The sequence below is a fragment of the Ostrinia furnacalis genome, unplaced genomic scaffold (assembly GCF_004193835.3).
Source record: "Ostrinia furnacalis isolate ACB-3 unplaced genomic scaffold, ASM419383v2 OfSCF1126, whole genome shotgun sequence".
Taxonomy (NCBI): Eukaryota; Metazoa; Arthropoda; class Insecta; order Lepidoptera; family Crambidae; genus Ostrinia; species Ostrinia furnacalis.
The window spans coordinates 365,807-373,466 of record NW_021131365.1 but is presented as its reverse complement, the minus strand read 5'-3'; the positions used below and the strand labels follow the sequence as shown (position 1 = coordinate 373,466).

The following is a 7,660-nucleotide window of genomic DNA, read 5'->3' as shown; positions in this document are numbered from 1 at the left end:
TATCCGCCATGAAGTTGCAGGAAAATTATTAGCGCGATTAGCTCTCGCATAGTTGCGAATGTAAGGGTCCGGCTGTGAGAGTGCCTATAGTAAAACGGGCATCATTTAAAAGACATTGCCTATAAAAACATAAATCCGCATTGTTAAACTCCAGTTTAAATTAGTAATAAATAATAAAAAATCATTAATTTATTTGTATTCATTTTTGAAGTTGAAAAATTCCCACTGGACAACCTTTATTTCTACTTCACTTCCCAATATTTCAATATACACCGGAAATAAAATTCTACAAAGAATTCATCATTCAATTGTGTTTTAATGCCGGTTTAAGGATTGATTAAAGAAATCAATCCTTATCAAAATCAACTGTTAAACGCGCGTCATTATGTTTTTGGTCAAAACATTAACGGTTTTCAAAGTTTTTACATAATTTCAGATTGAAATTTGAGAGTTGAAGGTCATTTTCGTTTTCGTTTTCGTTTTCGGCCGAAAATGAGACTGCAGCCGAAGCTTCGTTTTCGTTTCCGTTTTAGGCTGAAAATCCATATTCGGTCGGACACTAACTATAATATCTTTTAAGACAAAATCACGTCTTTAACTTATATCAGCCCTAGCTCCCGCTTGGTTGTCGACTAATCTCGCCGCGGCTAAACTTCAAAGCCGCGGAGGGCTGTCGCGCCGCGAATTTTAATACACCAACTCAGGTGTCTGGATTAACGATGTTGGCTTGTGATCTCTTTGATAGTCTTAATACAGGTACTTGGTTTATCCGTAAGCCTCAGCCCCGAGATTTGAACGAGAAAAAAATATTTTTCCGACTTTATGAATTAATTTTCGGGTGAAGAAAATTTTGAATTGGAAATGCTGTTTATGAGCTATAGCTGAGTCACATTAAACTGTATTGCAGCTTAATATAATTATGAAACAAGTAAAAAGTCTTGGTCTAAGAGCTTTACAGAAAAGTTTAAATGTAAATTATAGTAAACCAGGTTAATAAACTTTGTTATACGTTAACAAATACAGCGGCGAAGTCTCTCAGCAATCTAAACCTCCATTTTCAGACTGATGTTGGTGAAAGCTTTTCAAAAGTTCTCCTGAAATGCAAATAAGTATTTATAAAAACGAAGTGAAAAGTTATTAAAATATTGCAAATGTTTTTTGAAACTCAGATTTCAAAACCAGCAGAGCACAAAATCATGAAATCCGTCAAAGAAAATAAAATGGCACCAACATTTTCCCTACAAGTACCTACACTAAATATAAAACCGCTAAAAAGGATTTGAGCAAGTAACCGTGGCAAATCACAACTTAATAAGTTCCATTTTTATCACCTATTTATTGGGCATTTTTATAGAGGGGCTCCGGAAAAACCATTAGTCTGAATTTCCAATGACAGGTTGGAAAAAATATGCTAAGCAGCCATTATGCACTTTCTTTTAGGGTTAGAAAATATGAGTAAGCTACCTATTTGAGAAAATCCTGGGTTTAATTTGAGCTTTGAATTTTTTTAAGATAAAGTTCGGAAAATATTTTTTTTAATTCGTTAAAATACTTTTTAAAGCTTTTTAGACATCGATATTAAAATAAAAATTAGATCTTACGTGCCAAATTAAATACATACCAAAAACAAGATTATGCTGCAAACAGTAATTAACGAAACACTACCCTCTTTTCTTCAGGCAGTATTTTCAAAATTTGACTTACTTTCAGAGTTTTCTAGCTCAATTTGCTTATTTGAAATGCTTTTACTTTTGAGGGATGTAATAAATTTTGCAATTTTTATCTGACACAAACACGATATTTTATATTATTTAATTTGCAAACGCGAAATAGTCAATCTGTAACAGTTGAGGCGTGCACCGCGATAAATAAGCGCGGCAGGTGACTCGCGCGCACCCAGGGGAGTGTGTACGCGCCCTTACAGATAGGAAAGGATTATTTTTATTGGCGTAGTGAATCTTTTTCTTGTAATGGCCATTTAAAATATAGGGTGTGTGTATTGTGAACATCTTAATTTTAAATTTTTAATATAAACATTTCTAACCTCTTAATTTTGTTGTGGCACTAAACTAATAATAAAATTGGTCCATTAAGTACAAAAAAGTTTAACTCGAGATGAATACTGGTTTATAATGACATTTAATTTAAACTAAAAATCAAGTACTTTTTGTAATATTGCAAAAACTTTAACTTTTTGTAATAAGGGGGAAGTTTTCAGCAATTAGGGTCACTTTTGCTTTGTTGCAAATATTATAAATGTAGGTACTTAGTTACATTGGTTAAAATTATTGAAATAAATAATTGTTGGTTTTGATTTGTGCTCAGCTGTGGGATAACACGAATTGGCGTTTCAAAGATAAGCATTTTACAAACTTTTTAATAAGAAAGTACAAAGTACTTAACAGTAAAAATTCTCAATTATCTTTCCCAAACAACGACTCCTCTTCCAACCATTAAGCAGTTGTAAAACATACTGTAGCTACCCCCGGAATATGCTAGGAGCACCTTGCCCGAATATAAAAACGGTGTAGCGGTGTAACGACGATTTAAGTCTCCCTTTAAAACGCCCGTCGCGCGCCATTTGCAGCGCAGTATTGTCTTTGAGATCGACCAGGGTATTGAGAGCTATAGGTTTTTGTAAAGATTTGTAACAATGCAGTTCGTAAATGCAGCTTCGTTTATATTATCACCGAATACCAAGTTTGTCAAAGTCTCTTAGACGGGACTATTCTCACCTTTCGTTCCCACCGCTGCAACTTGTGTAGTCAAGGATCTACAGTTTGACCGTCAATAAAAATCTAACCAGTGAAGGTCAAGTTTTTCCCGGTGAAAGTTAAACTGTAATTGTTAGTCTCGATTGTCGCTTACTGAAACGATGAAGAATATTTTACTTGCCAATTTTATTGTGCGAAGGATAAAGAACAAAATATGATAGTGTTTTTTTTACCTTTTGAACATTTTCTTTGAGGATTTTACTACTTTCTGAAAAATTATCAATTTAAAAACAAAGTCAGTCCAAAACAATAATTTGGCTTAAGAAACAGACGAGTAGGCCTCAAAATAAAGCTACCTATTTCATAGTTTATTATGACAAAGGTAAAGAATCCCTCCCAAATCCCTTTAACCAGAAGACACGAAAGAATGGCTCAAAGTAAAGTGGTCTGTGTTTATGGTGTCCTCTTATTGTCTATGGCATAGACAAGCGTTTTTATTATCTGCGGGGGCATTTTAAAATGTACTCCGCGCCCTTTTAAAGTGTTTTAACTTCTTGCAGTTCTTTGAATGGGGTTTAAAATTCGTTAAAACATTGACATAACTGAACATTTCCTGTAGACAAGATCGTCCTTTCGTTAGTATCGTACTTAAACTAATGTTATACACTCAACATCAAATAAACCGCACCTTCCGCGACGCGAACTTTATAGATTTTCTTCTGACACAATGGTACCCCATCAATATTGGTGTTATTTGAAAGCCCAATAAATATCCTTAAAGAAAAATGGATTTCATTTCTAAATAAATGATTAACATATACCATAAATGTGACTTGAAAATAGACCTCACTTTGGGCTCACCTATGGGATCAATTAGACCAATTTTATAGTTATAAAACCAAATAAAGATCTCACGTGTCCTCTTTAACAGATGGATAGCGATTAATCCCAACTTAACAGTTTTATAGTCATAAAAAATGGCTATAGCGTAACTACCTATTTTTTGAAGAAGTGACTCTGGATCCTTGTAAAGACACATTGTTGGGGTAAAAACCTTTCCTTTAATGAAATGAAGTTTAGAACTAGGCTTTCAAATGGTACCAATGTTGGTGGGAAGTGGGGATGCATACGTTTGATAAGTGCTTGTCGCGGGAGGTGCGATTTATTTGATGCCGAGTGTAAATTTTTGACCGGAAGTCGTTATTTCCACTTTCGACATTTTTGGACCAAATCTCCGAAAGCATGGCAACACTGGAGAAATTTCTTCACCCAAGCGACACCTCTTGACAAGACACACAAACGCCTCATACAACTCGTCTTTCCCAAATGTTGCCAACTACTCGAAAAATGTCACCTTTCAGTTTTAATTTCACTTTACAAAATTCGACAACCGTCATTCAGGACTGATTTTTCGCAGGCAACCCTATACCACCGTGTTCATAATGAAATAATCTTTATTTTCATTTATATTTGATTAAATTATCAGACCGATGCAAAATGCTCTATCAATTTACCTGTTTATACCTGGCAACCCGAGAGTTATGACTGGAAAAGAATAGGCAACCTAACGTTTGCATATTCTATGGGCTTCATACTTTCGATTGGTATGGAGTTTGTTTAATAATCAAACCGATGAAATATTTAAAAATAAAACTTTTTTTAATGATTAATTAATCATATCCTGGACTGAAATTTATTAGGCAACCCTTAAGCAATATAATTATTGACATGTTAAATTGAATATAAAATATGTTTCATCAAATAAGCATCTCGGTGAAGGTCGTTGTATAGCGGGATCTTATACTATAAAATACGAATTGACTTAACTGATATTTAGCCAACTTTTGGGAGGAATAACTCAGGAGGTAATTCCACTAACTTTAGGTCATAAATTCTTGTACAACAATAAAATATGTTATTTATAGCTATTGCCATTCAACTCAAAGTAATGACGACACCCGTGACACCGATCAAATGATTATTCCGGTCAGGATCCGAACCGACTACCGCTTCCTGCCATCCGACTGTTGGGCAATACCACCACTCCTTATAAGTCGTTAGAAATTCAACGCGACGAAGTTTCTTTGACGACTCAAAATTATAGTAGGTACTTAATGGTCTAGTGTTACGAATGTCTTGATTAAGACTAATAGAAATAAATGTAACTAAATACCATTAACTATAAAATGTCACAAGGTGGACCGACGACCTGATAAAGGTAGCAGGAAAGCGCTGGATGCAGGCGGCTACCAACCGTGCGATGTGGAAGTCATTGAGGGCGGCCTATGTGCAGCAGTGGACGTCCTGTGGGTGAAATGATGAAGATGATGATGTTAAATATCTAGTCTATGACATACTTACTTCATAATAAGCAACTATTCTTTACAATACTTATAGTTTTTTTTAATGTCCACTTAACCCTTAGGTTTCTATAAAACAATGTTGTAAATAATTTCCACTCGACGAACTCGAAGTCACTTTTTGAATATTTTTTTAACTTTCTTCAAATGCAATTGATTTCATTACTTACTTTAGTTTCTTTTTTTAGTTCTTATCAAAAATAATGTGAGAACTATAAAATTACTCAGTAAAGTAATTTATGGTAATTAAAATTGAGAATCACGGGTCTCGCGATATTTTGTTATTAAATGAGAGTAAAACTTGACATTTGGGCAGAGGCTGTGTGACGCAAAAACTAAAAATCATATGTAGGTACTTTACTTAGGTATTCTAATAAAATATTAATTATCAAGATCAAGATAAATCAAAGCTACAGCGAAATAACAATGTTTAAAAATATGAACAAATCCCCAAGGTAACGTCGCGAATTTCCATACTTATAATCTGTGGACCGAGGAAAAATAAATTCACAGATGAAACATGCAAATTTTATACAGAAAAAAGTCTTGTAAGTGAGAAGGTGCGAAGTGAAGGTCTTTTGGCGATGAATATTTCACAAGGATTTCTTTGTGGTTTTTTTAATGTTTATTTATGTGTCTGATAGGAGGGGCGAGTGAGGGGTTAATATTAATGATTTGTTATTGGGGATCGCACTTGTACCCTATTAGGTTTGGATTCAAGACCAACAAAAAGGAAGAAAAAGTTTTGTTACTGTCTAAAAAATGTATGACCACTTTTAGGCAAAGATAAGCCTTATTAAAAATTAGAACAGACAACAATCTGGAATCCTCAAAATTTGAAAAAAAAATTATAAGTACTAAAAAAGTTAATTTTTAACCGTTGAAAAACGTAAGTTGTAAGTTCAGAAAATGATAGCTTTGGTTTTTGTGACCAATTAAAAGTAATTTTTAATCATATCTTCCATAAACGTCTGCAAAACAACCACTTACGAATACTGCGGACAAAGATGGGGAAAAATATTCATAGTTTGTATTACACAAATCTCCGTCCATCAGGCCGGGTGACGCCCTATCGCGAACATCTGACATGACTAATAGTGCCCGATAGCCGCGCCAGCGTAACTTGGCCGACTCCTGGACTCTTTACCCTAAACAAAAGGAACGGGACAAAAAAAATAACCGTCATAGAGGGCTCTACGTATACTGGTCGTATACATTTGTCTTAAATTGTGGACTTTGATAAACGCCTCCGTATACAGCAGCTCTGAATATGAAAAGGGTCTGTAATTTTATAAAACCAACAAAATCTTGACCCTATGGAATAAAATAAGAATTCCGAATAATGATAGCAAAAATTATAAACAAAAATTAGGAAAGCAGTGATAAAGCCTTAATTTAATTTGCCCCTATTGGGGCAAGAATAATTTCGACCTTGCCTGTGACTCTACCATCTGCTCTGTGGAAAGAAGATTCTCCTTTGTTCAATTAAAGAGGGTCATTTGTAAAGGATCTTGTTTTATTTTCTCTCTGCAGTTGTCAAAAGTTGAACTATGCACCAATAAAGTAAAGATGAAGTAAATCCACGTGGTGTTATATTTTATTTGTTTTATCTTGAGCTTATGCATGCACGGACCAATGATTTAGTAAGCCTTTTCAGTTATTTGTGTATCTAGTACATGACATTCAAGTTTGCATAATGATTTTACGGAATCCAACAAAGGCACCTCTAACCGTTTTATGGCCATTTTCATGGCGAATGTATGCGACCAGTCCGCGCCGACGGAATATTTTATTGTATGTGATAAAATAAATAGACTGATTAATAAGCGAATCATGAATCGCTACCGTCCTCCTGCTCAGTATGGCCGGCGTGTTCTATTTTTGAAATGTGCAGTAACGGTGCGTGTGCGTGATCGCGTTAAATTTGAATTTTGAACTTCGGAGAAATTCGGACAGCATTCTCGGGCAAGCGCGGTCCAGACTAAAAATTCGTATTCGTTTCTCTTTTTAAATATTTAAATTTAGAGTTTCTCTGGCGCCATTATTTCACAACGCATGCTATTTGGGAACTGTTCAACAGACAATTTAGTTCAATATTTGTACACTAGATGGCGCTGACAGTACTTTAGTTCGCGATATCATTTGCTTTTTTCCGATCCTTAAGTACCCCGGCGTTTCTCCGACATGTTAACTTTGCGCAGAGGCAATATCGTAACCAATGAGGTTAATCCGAGGTGCGATTATTGCTAGTTGAAAACTTTACCAATACCCCGCCTTGTGGACGTGAAATACCGTCCGCTATGGCAATTTTTGAACGGCCGTAAAGGCCTCAGATACTCCCAGCTTACTGAACTCCTTCTTTAACCACATTTTTTATTGTGTCGAATTGTAGAGTCGTTTATAGAACTGTATAGTTTCTATAATTTAAAATTTCAGGGTTTTAAATTTTTATTTTATAAAAAAAACCGTATGGTTTTGACTTTTGAGTGTCCCTCTTTGAATACATTGCTTGCTATATTAATTACAAGCTTTTTTTGTTTAAAGTATTATAAAACTACATTTATTTTAATGATAAAAATCTTCTTT

The 7,660-nt window shown here is 34.7% G+C and overlaps 1 non-coding gene across 1 annotated transcript; it reads left to right on the top strand.

Annotated features, from left to right (window-relative positions):
* Positions 1–7,263: 7,263 nt before the first annotated feature.
* On the top strand, positions 7,264–7,402 carry LOC114351309 (U4 spliceosomal RNA). Its single transcript, XR_003655770.1, has one exon. It is a non-coding gene; the product is annotated as a U4 spliceosomal RNA (small nuclear RNA).
* The last annotated feature ends 258 nt before the right edge of the window (positions 7,403–7,660 follow it).